A 17,595-nucleotide genomic window follows, 5' to 3' on the forward strand; every position below is an offset into this window, starting at 1 on the left:
TTCTTCCCCTTCTCGGTTTCTGTTATTTTTTCTTCTCCACCCCTCTCGGCCTCTCTCTCTCCATCAGGGCAGCAACTAGGAGGTGATCTAATGAAGATTTAGCTGCTGCCCTCAATATCACCTCATTGAAGATCGAAGAACAATTGGTGTGACCTAAATCTGCCGGCAGGTTTCCTCCATCCTTGGAGATCGAGTTATCCCTTCAACTGAAGTTTGATTTCTGCTTTTTGGAGATTAGTTTCTGCTCATATTGGTCTACATCCTTCCCTGTTTGAAGACTGCAGCTCTAGATCAAAACCAATTCTGATTCAACCCTGTGATTTCTCTGCAATCAGGTTTTTTCCTAAATTTTGACAAATTTAGGGCTTTTTATTGGCTCATCAGAAGGAGCTAATTTTTGAAGGATATCTTCCCTACTATTAGAGGGAAACTCAACCTAAGTTTCAACCCATTCTGACGGATGAAAATTCTGTAATCCCAAAACCCAGTACTCAGCTCGATTCTGGTAACTGCTCTGCTAGGGCTTTTTATTAACTCGTAAGAAGCTGCTGATTTTTTGAAGACCTCGTGCTTACTAGCAGAGGAGAATTCGATCCAATTTTCAGCCTATTCTGATAGCTAAAATTGTGGGAACTTCAAAACCTGTCTATCATACACTCTTGCCATCATGTTTGATCTTACTACAACTGACTCAGATGGATCTGCCTGTCCAGAGTACCTTCCTTTTGCTTCTCCCAAAAAATTAGATGGGACTAATTACTTGATGTGGTCAAGGTCCACGTACCTCACCATTGCTGGCCGTGGCTACACAAGACACCTTACAGGTAGTCTTCACAAACCTATTGAAGGACCTGCCCTGGCTCGATGGTTATCTCAAGACTCTATGATAATGTCATATCTTATTCATTCTATGCATTCTTCCATTGCACTTGGTTATCTTCTCCTGGGCACTGCTGCCCAGATATGGAAGGCTGCAAAGGATACCTATTCCATAGTTGTCATGGTGTCGCCATATCGACGCCTTGGCGTCATATTGATAGAGAAGTGGGCATATCGACCACTGATATGGGTGATGTAAGAATATCGACCGATATGGCCTCCATGTCGTGGCCATGGTGCTGCCATGGACGCCATACCACGACATATGGACATATCGGGCGACATGGTTGTTTCAAATTATATAACTTAACTTTTTAACAATAATTTTTTTTTTAATCATTTTTTATTTTAATGCTTTTTCCTTAACTAAAAAAATTAAAAAAACATCAAACAGAAAACACTAATTCATTATTGACTAATACACAATCACATATTCACATCAGCAAATTTTTTTTTTTTATTTAGATGGATTGTTTATTAGCTTCATTCACTCAATATAAATTACATTCTTGTAATTGTTTTTTTTGTTTTGTTACTTTTGTAGTCACTTTCATATGAATCATATCTCAACTCTCATGATTTTTCAACTTTTTATTAGCAAGACTTTTGCTATCAAGTATTTGATAATCCATGATTTGATATACACTAATGGATATTACAGTTTCATGAATTAAACCATAGTAGATTAGTAGTACACTTTCATGTTAATTTTTTATGTTATAGGATATATATTATAGCATACTAAATCACATTAAAAATAGAGAAAATAAAAACTAAAACATGGTCGATGTGATTGCCATGGCGGGCGACATGTCGACATAACACCCCTCCATCGACTTGGATCGCTGTGACGACGTGACAACTATGACCTATTCCCTGGTTGGGAATGATGCTCAGGTATATGAATTAAGGAAAAAAATCATGATACTAAACAGAATGAGTTGACAATCTCTCAATGCTATGTTGAACTCTGAAAATGCTAACAAGAACTTGACCATTACTTTGATTATCAGCCCACTACTGCTACTGATATTGCTGCATACACGAAACATGTTGATAAAATTAGGGTTTATGATTTTTTGGCTGGCCTTAATGTTGAATATGATCCGATTAGAGTTCAGATTCTCGGGAAGGAACCTGTCCCTACTCTTGAACAGTCCTATGCATTAGTCCATATTGAAGATTGATGCCGTGCAGCTATGCTCCATACTACACCTCCAGATTAGTCAGCTCTAAACGGGGACTGCTTTGAATCCTCCTATTGCTGAATCTTCTAAATCTGAGAAGGCAGCCATCAAATGTGAACATTGTGGTAAGTTATGGCACACTAAGGCCACATGTTGGAAGGTGAATGGTAAACCAGCGGACTTTGAAGCTAAGTGTGCTGCTCGTGGGAAATCGAAAAACAAAGCCAATCATACTTAGGTTGTCACTACTACTCCTACTACTGACACTGGACTATCCAAGGAGGAACTTCAGGCTTTCCGGCATATGGTACAGGCTAATGCTCCTTCTACTACGTCAACTCCTGCTAGTTCTTCCATAGTTCCACCACTCTAGGTTCAAATTTTGTCCACTTAAGTATTTCTTTTGCTGGTCATTGTGCATCGGTAGTCTCTTCTCCCTGGATCATAGACTCCGGTGCCACTGATCATATGACTGGATCTTCCAGCCTATTTCATCGGTTTTCTCCTACTTCTGGTAAGGATAAAGTCCAAGTGACTGATGGTTCTCTCTCTTCTGTCTCTGGGAAAGGATCTATCAGTTGCTGCCCTTCTCTAACTTTATCCTCTTTTTTACATATCCCTAAATTTTCCACTAATCTTCTATCCATTAGTAGTCTTACCCGTGATTTAAATTGCAAAGTAACTTTTTTCCCTTTACACTGTGTTTTTTAGGATCTGGCAATGGGGGCGACGATTGGATGTGGTAAGATGCATGGTGGATTGTACCTGCTTGACTACTTCACCACCACTACTTTCTTCTCCCATTCATCAAAGCTCATTAGTCTCTTTTGAACTTCAACAATGGCATAAAAGACTAGGTCAACCCCCCTTTAGGAACTTTATCTTTTTTATTTCAAGCATTAGTTAAACAATGTATAAGGACGATTTTTTTTGTGAGGCTTGTGTTTTGGCTAAACAACATCGTTCCACTTATTCTATTTCTAATAAAAGAAGTTCTTTTTAATCTTGTTCATTCTGATGTATGGGGACCTAGCCGAAAACCTTCTCTCTTTGGCCATCGTTGGTTTGTTTCTTTTATTAACAGTTATTTTAGGAGTATATGGGTTTATTTAATGCATAACAAAAGTGATGTCTTCTCTTATTTTCAAGTTTTTCATAAGATGGTTCAGGCTCAATACAATGCCACTCTCAAGATATTTCGAAGTAACAATGGAAAAGAATATATGGATGGTCGGTTTCAACACTACCTTGCTGCCCATGGCATACTCTATTAGACCAGTTGTGTCGATACCCCAGCCCAAAATGGTGTGGCTGGTAGAAAAAACCGCCTCCTCCTTGAGGTGGCTCGAGCTATTATGTTTGCCCATTCTGTTCCTTCTCAATATTGGGGAGGTACTGTCCTTACCACATCCTATCTCATTAATAGGGTACCTACCCAAGTCCTTGACTCCCAAACCCCTACTACTTTATTACAGGGATCTTCCTCCTTTGTCGTTCCCCCAAAAGTTTTTGGTTGTGTCTGTTATGCTAGGGATACCCGATCTTCGAGCAAACTTGAACCCTGTGGCATTTGCTGTATTTTATTGGGATATTCTCCATCCCAAAAGGGTTATAAATGTTACCATCCCCCCACCCGTCGTACCTTGGTCAATATGCATGTTATCTTTCAGAAAGCTCTCTCTTATTATCCATCGACCCCTCTTCAGGGGGAGTATTTCAGTAAAGATGTGTTAGTTGACCTTCCTGTTCAACACCAACCGAATATTGACCCCACCCCTCTTAACCCTCCTGTTCCTTCCCTCCCTCCGCATGACCAAGAGGATTTTCCATAGGGGGAGAACTTAGATGCTGAAAATCCCATTCAGGGGGAGTTGACTCCAGTCCAACAAACCATTAGCGAATTTCAGAAGAGAATTAATGACTCTAACATCAAAATCTACCATCGAGGATGTTGTAAGGGTATTTATGTAATATCCCTTCATATGTTCTAATATAATCCTACTTATATTAATACTCAGGCTGTGAGAGGCAATCTAATAATTAACCCATCTGACCTAAACCCTAGTTTTCCTATAAATACTGGCTGGAGGCTGCAGTCTGGGTATTCCAAACTAGATACTCAGGGTGTAATGCTTTAAACAACCTTGTGCTTAAACCCTAAACCCTAACAATCTTAAAGCATTAGGATTTCCGTTTCTCTGCGATCAAGATCGCCTTTGGATTTTGGATTCACGTTCGGCTTCGTCACAATTCTGGTTTTCTGATTGGCTTTGGAGTTTTACTTGATCGGCTTTTGGTGATTACAGAATCTGATCACGGTTATTCTTTTTATCTTGACGGCACCGATCAAAGCTCTTGGGTCACGGTTCCAGTTTGAGAGGTAATTCTTTATCAAACGATCAATCAAGCTTGGAGATCTGTCTTCACGATTCTGTTCGAAAGTGCGTCACGGCTTTCGTTTCTCAAAGTTTTTGCTTTGATTTGGTTTTAAAACAAAGCTGAGTAGACGTTTGCAGACCTTGGCAGAGAACCTTTATCTAAGGTTTTTTATTTGGTAGTTTGATTACAAAGACAAAAGCATGTTTTGTCAAAATAAAAAAATAAAAAACAAATCAAAAGAAGTTTTGGAGATTACCTTTTGGCAGAGTACGTTGTTGGCAGAGAGCTTCTTCTTTCAAAACTCCTCTTTATTTCTGTTGATTTGACTATTACAAATAAAATAAAATAAAAAAACAAAGGAAAAGGTAGAAGAAGACAAAAAGGACACTTTTTTATTTGATTTATCAAATCTTTTTGGGTTCGGTTGCTATCTTCGGGTTGCGACCTGTACCAGCCATCACCGAAAGCAGCCAGCGACTCGCGCCAGTCAGCGACCTACATCGCCGCCATCCTTTCCTGCGTCGTTTAAATCCAGGGTTCTCCATCTCAGGTGTAATTGTTCTTTGGAGCATTTATTTTTATTTGAGTTTTTCCTTGGGCATATACACAAATCACATAATAATGGAGAAGCATGCTGTTCCAATTGAGATGATCAAATTGGAAAGCTTTTGTGGCTCTAAGTTCAGGTCTTGGAAAAGGAGGACTTAGTTTGGACTGAAGTACCTCAATATTTTCTATACTGTAGTAAATACTTTTTCTGATTGTACGGACCTAACTGAAGCCCAATGGATAAGTGATGAGGACTTTTGCAAAGACTACCTATTGAACTGCCTGTCAGATAGGCTGGCAGAGATCTATAATAAAATATGAGATTGCAAAAGAGATTTGGGAAAACCTAGAAGCCCAATTCAAAAAGGAGGAGGACTTATCAAAGACTCACTTGGTTGACAAGTTTATGGATTTCAAGTTTCAAGAAGACAAGGAAATATTTCCTCAAGTAAGACTTTGAAAACTTGAGAACAAAACTGAACCAAGAAAATATCTCTGTTGTTGATGCATTCTTAGTGGGTGCAATTATTTTTAAGTTATCCTGTACCTGACATTCCTTTAAAATTGAGATGCATAGGAAGAAAACACAAGTGGGGCTGGATGATCTCAAACGGTTCATTAAAATCGAAGATGAGAACAGAGTCAGGAACAACTTGGAGATGGTGAAACAACAACAGGCATCTGCCAATTTAGTTTCACAATCTAAGAAAAATCTTACGCAGTTCAAGCCACCTAAGAAAGAACCCCAACAGTTGGAGGCCAAAAAGACTAACTTTAAAAAGAAGGTCAAGTGCCGCAACTGTGGAAAGTGGGGTCACTATGCATCTGAGTGTAGGGGTCCTAAGAAAGGGAACACTGACACACCACAGAAGGATATTCACATGGTGGTGGACAAGACTGAGCCTACTAACTTTGTTGCCATGGTTGGCAAGGGTAAGGGGTTGGCCAGTACATCTTCAGATTGGTGGTTGGATTCTGGAAGCCAAAAAGACTTAACTTTAAAAAGGACAAGTGCTGTAACTGAGGAAAGTGGGGTCACTATGCATCTGAGTGTAGGGGTCCTAAGAAAGGGAACACTTACATACCACAGAAGGAAGTTCACATGTTGATGGACAAGACTGAGCCTACTAACTTTGTTGCCATAGTTGGCAAGGGTAAGGGGTTTGTCAGTACAGCTTCAAATTGGTGGTTAGATTCTGGAGCGACTTGTCATGTTTGCAATAGCAAGAACCTGCTAACTGATGTTGTTCAAATAGCAGAGACTGTTACTGTTGTAAATGGAGACGTCGTGGATGTGATTCAACAAGGGACAACGAACTTGGTCTTATCATCAGGTAAAATACTTACTTTGAAAAATGTTAAAGTTTTTCCTGGTTTTGAAAAGAATTTAATTTCAATTTGGAATTTTGGTTGATACTAGCATGTCTATTACTTTTAGTAGTAATAGAGTAATATTATCTGTTAACTCTTTTTATTTTGGACGTGCTTATAATCTGAATGGTATGTTTAGGTTGAATTTAGCTAATGCGATAATAAACCAGGTTAATCATTCTTCACTTTTATCCTAAAATACTACATTGTAGGTTAGGACATGTGAACTATAGGAAAATGTTCAAACTAGCTAAAACTCATAATTTACCATTAGATACTTCAATTAGATTTAATAGATGTGAAATATGTGCTCAAACCAAAATAACTAGAAAACCTTTCAGACTGGTTTCTAGGTGCACTCGACTTCTTGAACTTATACATTTTGACATTTGTGACTTTAAAAGCTACACAACTAGAGGAGGTCGGAAGTATTTGATAACATTTATAGATGATTTTTCTAGATATTGTCATTTATACCTGTTAAAATCTAAAGATGAAGCATTTTAAAATTTTAAAATTTTAATAATAGGGTAGAAAATCAGTTAAACTTAAAAATTAAAAGATTTAGAAGTGATAGGGGAGGAGAATACAAATTGACAGAGTTCAAGGAATTTTGTACCTCTGCGGGCATAATCCTTGAAACTACTGCTCCTTACTCACCTCAATCAAATGGCATAGCTGAAAGAAAGAACAAGACGTTAACAGAGATGTTAAACTCTATGTTATTGACAGCTGGCATGCCCTCTTACTATTAGGGAGAAGCAGTGTTCAATTGCAAATCACATTCTAAATAGACTACCACATTCAAAACTGACTTCTACACGTTATGAACTATGGCATAACCATCCATGTAGATATGACACTCTTAAGGTTTGGGGATGTATAGCTTATGTTAGGATACAAGACCCTAGGAGACCTAAGGTGGGGACTAGAACAAACACTTGTGTGTATTTAGGTTGTGCAGAAGACAGTGTTGTAGACCGGTTTTTGGATCTATCAACCAATGTGATGATAGAATCTAAGGATGCTATATTCTTTGAAGATAAATTCCTCAGAGATAAAGGTCTGACCTTGCCTGGTCTGACTAAAATGGTTACAGAATCACCTTTGGAATTTGAACCAATTGTTTTTGACACTCAATCCACAATGGTTACTGAATCAGAACCTAGAAGAGTATCTACTAGAGATAGAGTACCCAAAGATTTTGGTGAGGATTTTGTGACCTACCATCTAGAGGCCGATCCATCTACTTATAAGGAAGCGAAGAGATTTGGGGACTCAATGCTATGGAAAGAAGCCATTGATGAGAAAATGAGCTCTTTAATGCAGAATGAGACCTGGCACCTTGTTGATCTACCTAGAGGAGCCAAGACAATAGGCTGTAAGTGGGTACTGAAGAAGAAACTTAATCTGGATGGGTCTATAGCCAGATCTAAAGCACGGTTAGTAGTTAAGGGCTATACCCAGGAGAGAGGGATAGATTATTTTGAAATCTACTCCCCGGTTTGCCATTTGGCAACGATAAGGATTCTTCTTGCCATAGCATCTATTGAGCACTATGTTGTGCATCAAATGGATGTAAAAATGGTTTTCCTAAATAGAGACCTAACAGAAGAAATCTACATGAACCAACCTGAAGGGTTTGTCATGGAAGGTTCTGAAAAAGAGTTTGTAAATTAAACAAACTCTCTATGGTCTTAAACAAGCACCTAAATTGTGGCATGGGAAGTTTGACAAGACTGTAAAGAGCCTTCGTTTTAAAACCAGCAACTCGGATAAATGCCTTTATTTTTTGTCTAAGTTAAACAAGGTAGCATTTATTTGTTTGTATGTAGACGATATGTTGATTCTAAGTTCTGATTTCTCTGTAGTGAGTGACATTAAAGAAACCTTGTCTAAAGAATTCGACATGACAGATCTTGGTGTGGTAGACACCATTCTTGGAATGAGAGTAAGCTTCAGTGAGCAAGGGATCACCCTTAGTCAGTCTCATTATATTGAGAGGCTACTTTCTAGTTGGGGATACAGTGATTGTAAACCGATTGAGACACCTTATGACTATAACAAACGGTTGAAACCTAACACAGGCGACACTGTGAATCAGTTAGAATATTCTAAACTGATTGGTAGTCTCATGTATGCAATGAGTTGCACTAGGCCAGACATAGCCTTTACGGTAGGCATGCTGAGTCGTTTCACTAGTAATCCTGAAAAAGAGCATTGGGATGCCCTGATGAGGCTGATGAGATACCTCAAGGGTACTCTACGTTATGCTCTATGTTATATTGGACATCCTCCAACTTTGGAAGGATATTCTGATGCATCTTGGTGCTCAGATTTGGGAGACAACAGATCCACTAGTGGTTATGTATTTACACTAGGAGGAGTAGTTGTAGCATGGAAATCCAATAGACAGACTGGTATTGCTCTGTCATTATGGAATCGGAACTTTATGCTCTAGCTTTTGCAATAGATGAAGCAGAGTGGATAAAGGATCTGATCATGGATATTCCATTAAGGAGTTTTAAGTTAAACTCCATATCTATATTCTGTGATAATCAAGCAATAAAGACGATTGTGAATAACTCACTCTTTAATGGTAAGAGGAGACACATCAGGCTGAAACAGGCAATGCTGAATTATAGAACAGAACAAGGAATTATCACTTTGATTGATGTGAGATCGAAGGATAATACGACAGATGCCCTTACAAAGGGATTGAACAAAGATCGAACATTCAAAACTACGGGGGAGATGGGGTTAAAGACCATTTAGACAGGTTTTAACCTAACCCAGTATTATTTTGAATTATTTGAATCTCATTTAGCCTTGGTAAGCATTCGGGACAGTTTACATATTTCAGATAACTTAGTTAGGTTACTAAGTATGGGGATCTGTGAAACCATTCCAAACTTAATGGTGTAGCAAATTGTTCATGTAAAGTTTTTTACTTTGTTATTCCACAAAGGAATATGAAAAATGTCTGATATGTTTCAATGATATAGTGCTAGTCTTTATGTCATTCCAAATTTGATGACATGTCTTTCATAGTATGGTGTACCATTCCAAATTTGATGATACAACATAAATCTATGACTGATATGACGAACACAGTATTCCAAATGGAAACATGGTATGGTCCTTGTGAAAGAGACTGTATAGGATCGAGTTCTTATAAAGAAACTTGATGATGATGCTTATTATTTTTTATTTACCTTTAGCCATACATGGAATGTACTAAGTTCTTATTGTTGAACTAGATACTATTTTACAAATGATTGAATTCATATTATTTTATGAAATTCATATTTGACAAATTATAGATAATGGCGAAGATGGAGGAGAACGGTTGAATCTGAATCTCGATGAGGATGACTTACTTGATGAGTAAAGTCACATGGATTGCAAGGACTTTTCCTTTTGATTATTGCTTTTGGTTTAGCCACTTGCATGTGGAACTTCGGATTTATTGTTGGGTTTAGTTTTGACCTAAAACCCTAGTTTTTTTTCTTGAAGTTTACTTTTTTGATTTATTAGATTATTGATATTCAATTTATTCAATTTATATTGATTCAATTACTAATTGAACAATGGTTTCTATACATGTGGTAGATATATGCAGAATATAGGAGGAGATTGTAAGGGTATTTATGTAATATCCATTCATATGTTCTAATATAATCCTACTTGTATTAATACTCACGCTGTGAGGGGCAATCTAGTAATTAGCCCATCTGACCTAAACCCTAGTTTTCCTATAAATACTAGCTAGAGGTAGCAGTCTGGGTATTCCAAACTAGATACTCAGGGTGTAATGCTTTAAGCAACCTTGTGCTTAAACCCTAAACCCTAACAGATGTTCCAAAAACAAGCAGCTTCCATCCACTACAGTACCAATATCCATCCAGGTGTCGGCTTTGGAACCAGATCATTCTCCAGGTAACATCTCCTCTCCTTCTCCTGACTTACCTATTGCTCATCGCAAAGGTATTCGAGCTTGTACACAGCATCCTATTTCTCATGTAGTCTCCTATGATTCCCTTTCTCCATCCTTTTGTCTCTTCTCTTTCTTCTGTTCATATTCCCCAGAATTGGCAAGAAGCTTTTGTAGATGGAGAGTGGAAGGCAGCAGTGATAGAAGAGATGAAAGCCTTACAAAAGAATGATACATGGGAGCTTGTGGTTCTTCCTCCAAGAAAGAAACCAGTTGGATGTAAGTGGGTGTTTGTGGTGAAACAAAAGGTAGATGGTACAGTGGATCGATACAAAACACGATTGGTGGCAAAGGGATTTACTCAGACTTATGGGATCGACTACCAGGAGGCTTTTGCACCGGTTGCAAAGCTGAACACTGTCAGAGTATTATTATCTTGTGTAGTAAATCTGGGATGGGAATTGCAGTACTTAGATGTGAAGAATGCCTTCCTCCACGGAGAGCTTGAAGAGGAAGTGTATATGGATATTCCACCGGTTTCTCATGTGATAAAACCAGCGGCAAGGTATGTAAATTAAAGCGTGCTCTATACGGACTGAGACAGCCACCCCGTACATGGTTTGGACGGTTTCACAGGGCTATGGTTTCTGTAGGATATAAGCAGAGTAATGCTGATTATACTCTGTTTATAAAAAGGAATGGTGAAAAAATAATCGTTCTTATAGTCTATGTGGATGATATTGTAGTTGCCGGGAATGATAATGATGAGATCAGCAAGTTAAAGACTTTCCTTGGCCAAGAATTTAAAATAAAAGATCTGGGAAACCTAAAGTACTTTCTAGGAATAGAAGTTGCTTGATCTTCTGAGGACATTTTTCTTTCTTAAAGGAAGTACATCCTAGATTTGTTGATAGATACCGGAATGCTAGGGTGTCATCCTTCTGATACACCTAAGGAAGCTACTACACGGCTTAAAGAAAAGGAGGGTGAACCTGTTGACAAAGGTCGTTATCAGAGATTGGTCAGTCGGCAAGCTTATTTATCTATCTCATACACGACCAGATATAGCAGTTGCTGTGAGTATGGTAAGTCAGTTCATGCATGATCCTCATTCTTCTCACGGGGATGTTGTTCTTCGAATTATCCGATATTTGAAGTCAACCCCGGGAAAATGAATTCTTTTGTCTCCAAATGGCCATCTTCGGGTTGAAGCGTATACTGATGCTGATTGGGCTGGATCCTCTGATAGGAAGTCATCTCTGGCTAGTGCTCATTTGTTGGTGGAAACCTTGTTACATGACATAGTAAACAGCAGAATGTAATGGCAAGGTCTAGTTCCGAAGCAGAATTTCGTGCTATAGCATAGGGTATTTGTGAATTGTTATGGCTCAAAGGCTTATTGCAAGATCTTGGTGCTCTTGTCCGTCTTTCCATGATGTTGTATTGCGACAACAAGGCTGCCATTAGTATTGCTCACAACCCTATTCAGCATGATCGTACCAAGCATGTGGAGGTTGATAGGCACTTTATCAAAGAGAAGTTGGAAGAAGGGTTGATTTGTGTTCCTTTTGTGAAGTCTGCTGACCAATTAGCAGATGTATTCAATAAGGGATTAGGTGGAAAGATTTTTCATGCTATTCTAGTCAAGTTGGGTATGTTTGATATTTATGCTCCAACTTGAGGGGGAGTGTTAAAATACTATCATACCCGATGGTGGTATTTTTGTCCATCTTTTATATTTCGTTTCCTTAGATGATTCTTATTAGGTATTCCTAATTAGAATTGGTATAGGTTGCTTTCCTAATTATAGTTTGATTGGTTGCAACTCTTTTAATATAAATAAAGGCTTGGTGATCCATATTGATCACTCAAGCATTCAATTCCTAAGGCTGATTACAAAAATAATTAAGTTATTTAAAAGGTGATTGTTGAAAACTAATTGGAGCCTTAAAGATGGACAGGTAGTGGACATCTATTACTTAGTAATGTAACTGAGCTTTGATAGTGTTTAAAATACCAGAATCCGCAGTTTTTTATCATCTCACTAAATTCCACTTTTTGAACCATTTTTAATCTATCGTTTTTTTTTTTTTTTTTTTTTTTTTTTTTTTGTCCAAAGGTTTCTTTCCTTCTCATTCTCTGCAGAAACAGATTTGAATTAGGTTAATGCTTGGATGATTAGTTCATCCCAAGCACATTGTATTTATAACTATAATAAAATAGTAAAAATAATTACATAAGCAATGTGGAATTAAACCACATAAGAAACTAACAAATAATAAAGGAAAAAAGTCCAGAATACCCCCACGGTATTCTGGCCCAATATAACTAACACTCCCCCTCAAGTTGGAGCATATAGATCATGCATGCCCAACTTGACTAAGATAGGATAAAACAGCTTGCTACTCAATCCCTTAGTGAGCACATCAGCTAGCTGATCAAAAGACTTCACAAAGGGAACACAAACGAGGCCAGCTTTAAGCTTCTCCTTGATGAAAAGTCGGTCAACCTCCACATGTTTCGTGCGATCATGCTGGACAGGGTTATGAGCAATACTAATGGCCGCTTTATTGTGACAATAAAGCATCATTGGAAGATGGACAACAACACCAATATCCTGCAATAACCCTCTAAGCCACAGCAGTTCACAAATTCCTTGTGCCATTGTGCGGAATTCGGCTTCAGCACTAGACATTGCCACAACATTCTGCTTTTTGTTCCGCCATGTGACAAGGTTTCCACCCACAAAGGAACAGTAGCCAGAGATGGATTTCCTGTCAGGAGAACCAACCCAAGCGGCATCAGTATAGGCTTCAACCTTCAAGTGACCATTGGCAGATAGAAGAATTCCCTTTCCTGGAGCAGACTTCAAGTACCTCAAAATATGACGGACCGCATCCATATGAGAGGAATATGGATCATGCATGAACTGACTCACCAAACTCACAGCAACTACAATGTCAGGGCGTGTGTGGGAAAGGTAGATTACTTTGCCTATTAACCGCTGATAGGCACCCTTGTCAACCGGCTCACCCTCTTTCTCCCTAAGTTTTGTAGTAGCTTCCATAGGAGTATCTGAAGGATGACGCCAAGTAGCCTGTCTCCAATAGATCAAGGACATATTTTCTTTGAGAAAGAAAGATGCCCTTTCAAGATCGAGCAACTTCTATCCCTAGAAAATATTTTAGGGGACCAAGATCTTTGACCTCAAACTCATGGCCAAGAAGAATTTTCAAATCCCTGATTGCAGCATCATCATTACCAGTGATCACAATATCATCCACATAGACTACGAGAAGAGTAACCTTGTCACCAAGTCGTCTGATAAACAAAGTGTGATCAGCATTGCTCTGCTTGTAACCTGCTGAAATCATAGCCTTATGAAATCTGTCAAACCAGGCCCTGGGTGACTGCTTCAAGCCATAAAGGGCACGCTTCAATTTACAAACTTTGCCCTTAGTCCTGTCATCAGAGAAACCAGGTGGAATGTCCATATATACCTCCTCCTCAAGCTCCCCGTGGAGAAAGGCATTTTTGACATCTAACCGTCAAGATCCCACCCAAGATTTGCAAAGACAAGATAATAACACCGACAAGTGTTGAGCTTTGCCATCGGTGCAAAGGTCTCCCGATAGTCAACTCCATAAGTCCGAGTGAACCCCTTTGCAACCAAACGTGCCTTATACCTGTCCACCGAACCATCAGCCTTCTGTTTAACTATGAAGACCCATCTACAGCCCACTGGTTTTTTCCCTGGAGGAAGAGTCACAAGGTCCCATGTATTATTTTTGTGTAGTGCTCTCATTTCTTCCAACATTGTTGTCTTCCACTTTCCATCTGTAGATGCTTCCTGCCAATTTCTAGGAACCGAAACAGAGGAAAGAGAAGATACAAATGCATGAAAAGAGGGAGAAAGAAAGTTATACGAAACAAAATGAGATATGGGATGTAAAGTGCAAGTCCTAGTACCTTTGCGAAGTGCAATAGGTAGGCCGGAAGGAGATCGATTACCAGGAGATGTAGGATCTGTGTCTGGAGCCGGCAATTGGATGGGTACTAGTGCTATAGTGGGATGCAACTGCCCTCTTGTGAACCTTCCCCTTGTATAGGTGATCATGTTGGAGTTGCCAATTTTCTTCTAAAATTCACCAATAGTTCTCTAGACCGGAGTCTGCTCCCCCTGAGTAGAAATATTAACAACATTATTTTCTATGGTCTCCCCCTATAAAGGATTCCCATTAAGTGAGGGAGGAACAGCCAGAGGTTGTTGGGAGGTCTCCAAAGTAGGATGGGCAGCATCCAAGGGTGGATGGGAAGCATCCCAAAGGGGCTGGATAACAGCCGTGGGTGGTAAAGAGGGCTGGGCAGCCAGAGGCTCCTCAGGTAGAGGAATCTCGAAAGCCACATCTTCACTAGCACTCTCCCCCTGAAGAGGTGGCGAAGAATAATAAGAAAGGGACTCATGGAAAACAACATCCATGCTAACCATGGTACGGCGGGAAGGGGGATGGTAACATTTATAGCCTTTCTGGGTTGGAGAATAACCCAAGAAAATATAACAGAGTCCTCGAGGTTCAAGTTTGCTGGGAGATTTAGTATCTCGAGCATAACACACACAACCAAACACCTTGGAAGGCACAGTAAAGGAGGAATTAACAATTAAAACATCAGAGGGGCTACGGGACTGAAATACCCGAGATGGCAGCCTATCGAATTGATCCCACGAAACCAGAAGCAGAGGGAGCAGCCGATGCCAGCCAGCATGTGAACTGATGAACCGACTATCTCTCTTACTTTTAGGGCCGATGAAGAAGAAGCTGGGGAACCTAACCTAACTGTTGATCTGAAACTGGAATGGGGGGATGGGAGGATAGAACCGACCTCACCCGCGACCTCGTTCTCCTATCCGTTGATGATTCGCTCCCCGGTCGCGAGTAACCTGATCGACTACTTTCTATTGAGAAATTCCCCAACCTACAACTCTACTTGCCGATCGGGCTAGGGATATCTTTATGCCTAACCGGAGCTGGGGAAGGGAGAGTCGGTCGGCTCAAAGCCCGAGATAGGCTGTCGTGATAACCGCATCCCCCCAATATTGAGACGGGACATTCCTCACAAACATTAATGCTCTGGCCATTTCTAACAAGTGGCTGTTTTTCCTTTCTGCCACACCATTCTGGGCAGGGGTATCAACACAACTAGTCTAATGAATGATTCCATGGTCAGCCAAATATTTTTGAAATTGTGATTCTTTATACTCTGTTCCATTATCACTTCTCAATATTTTGAGAATAGCTTGGAACTGAGTTTGGACCATTTTATGAAAGTGTTGAAAGCATGAAAAAACTTGATTTTTGGTGTACAAGAGATAGACCTATGTGTTCCTAGAATGACAATCAATGAAAGAGACAAACCACCGATGGCCAGAAATAGAGGGTTTACGATTAGGGCCCCAAACATCAGAATGCACTAACTCAAAACAAGAAGAACTTCTTTTATTTGAAATAGGATAATTTGAACGTGTCTGTTTGGCCAGAACACACGCCTCACAAAAAAAGTCATCCTTAGTTTGTAGGGTGACCAAACTAGGAAATAAATGTGCTAAAATTCCTAAAGTGGGGTGACCTAACCTAGAGTGCCACTGGTAGAGTTCAGAAGAGACCATAGAGTTCTCGTGTAGTGGAGAAGGTAATGGTGGTGGAGAGAAGCGACCATCATCAGCAGGTACAGCACACCGTGCACTTTACCCAATCCAATCGTCTTCCCAGAGGCCAGATCCTGAAACACACAATGAGAAGGAAAGAAAGTAACTTTGTAGTTAAGATCACGAGTAATACTACTAATGGAAAGAAGGTTAGTAGTAAAATTAGGAATGTGCAAAACAGAAGTTAATGGAAGGGGAGGAAGTGCAGTTGATGATTCCCTTTCCAGAGATAGATGAAAGAGAACCATCAGCTACCTTGACCTTGTCCTTCCCAGAAGTATGAGAGTATCGATGAAACAAACTAGAGGAACCGGTCATATGATTTGTAGCCCCAGAATCTATGATCCAAGGATGGGAGGCTATAGAAGCACAATGACCGCCAAAAGGAATACCTGACCGGGCAAAGTGTGAACCTGAATGAGCGGAAGAATTGGCAGTAGCTGATGTAGTAGAGGCAGCAGCAGCGGAAGACCTCAGCATACGTCGAAATGCCTGTAGCTCATCCTGGGATAGACCAGGGTCAGTAGTAACAGTCTCAGTCTGATGGGCCTTGGGCTTTGTCTTGGTCTTGGTCTTGGCAGCCCGTTTTGCTTCAAAGTCAGCTGGTTTCCCATGAAGTTTCCAGCACCTCTCTTTGGTGTGATATGGTTTGTGACAGTGCTTACAAACAACAGTCCCTGTAGTAGAATCACCAAGAGAAGCAGTGCCAATAGGTGTAGGAGTGATGGGGGCAGCAGCCTTGAGAGCAGATCTGTCAGTAATAGGAGGATGTAACATGGCAGCCCTACGGTTCTCCTCAGAAGAAACCAATGCATAAGATTGTTCAAGTGTGGGAAAAGGTGTATGGCCCAACACTTGAACACGAATGGGATCATACTCCATATTCAAACCAGCTAGAAAATCATAGACTCTGATCTTGTCCACATGTTTCTTATAAGAGGCAATATCAAGAATCGTAGAGGGGTGAAAATCGAGTAATGATCCAATGTTGCACACAGTCGCGAAGAGAAGCATAGTAGTCCGAAACAGAAAGGTCTCCCTGAGTAGTGTGAAGGACCTTCTTTCGAATTTCATAAACCTGGGCATCATTGCCAACCTGTCCGTAGGTCTCCTTGCAAGCAGCCCAAATCTGGTCGGCAGATCCGTAAGAAGAAAATTATGTCAGAAAGTCAAGTCATAGAACCTATGAGGTAGGACATGAGAACACCATTATTGGCCAGCCACTTAGTCTGATCAAGGCCTTTATCACTAGGCTTAACAATAGTACCATCAATATGGTCAGTGAGGCCACGGCCAGCAATGGCAAAGGAGGCTGATCTGGACCACAGAAGGTAATTTGAGCCATCCAGTTTGATGGGGTTAGGTGGAAAGTTGTGATAATCTGTCTTGTGATTGCCATCATGAAGTAAGTAGCAGAGAGTTGGTAGAGTCACCCATACCGGCAGCAGAGAAGGCCAAACAACTTCAAGTAAAGGCCCAAACAAATAGAACCAGCAGCCAAAAAGGAACCTTGATCGATTATGGTTTTTAGGGTTTTGAACAAAACCCTAAATTGATGGAATCGATGGATGAGCCTAGGCTGCAATAAATAA

The 17,595-nt window shown here is 40.0% G+C and overlaps 1 protein-coding gene across 2 annotated transcripts in view; it reads left to right on the forward strand.

Moving 5' to 3' along the window:
• LOC122665011 (protein transport protein SEC23-like) overlaps window positions 1-17,595 on the forward strand; it is a 113,840-nt gene that overhangs the window by 94,957 nt on the left and 1,288 nt on the right. The gene's annotated exons all lie outside the window — the stretch shown is intronic.

This window comes from Telopea speciosissima, chromosome 6 (assembly GCF_018873765.1).
Source record: "Telopea speciosissima isolate NSW1024214 ecotype Mountain lineage chromosome 6, Tspe_v1, whole genome shotgun sequence".
In the NCBI taxonomy this organism is placed as follows: Eukaryota; Viridiplantae; Streptophyta; class Magnoliopsida; order Proteales; family Proteaceae; genus Telopea; species Telopea speciosissima.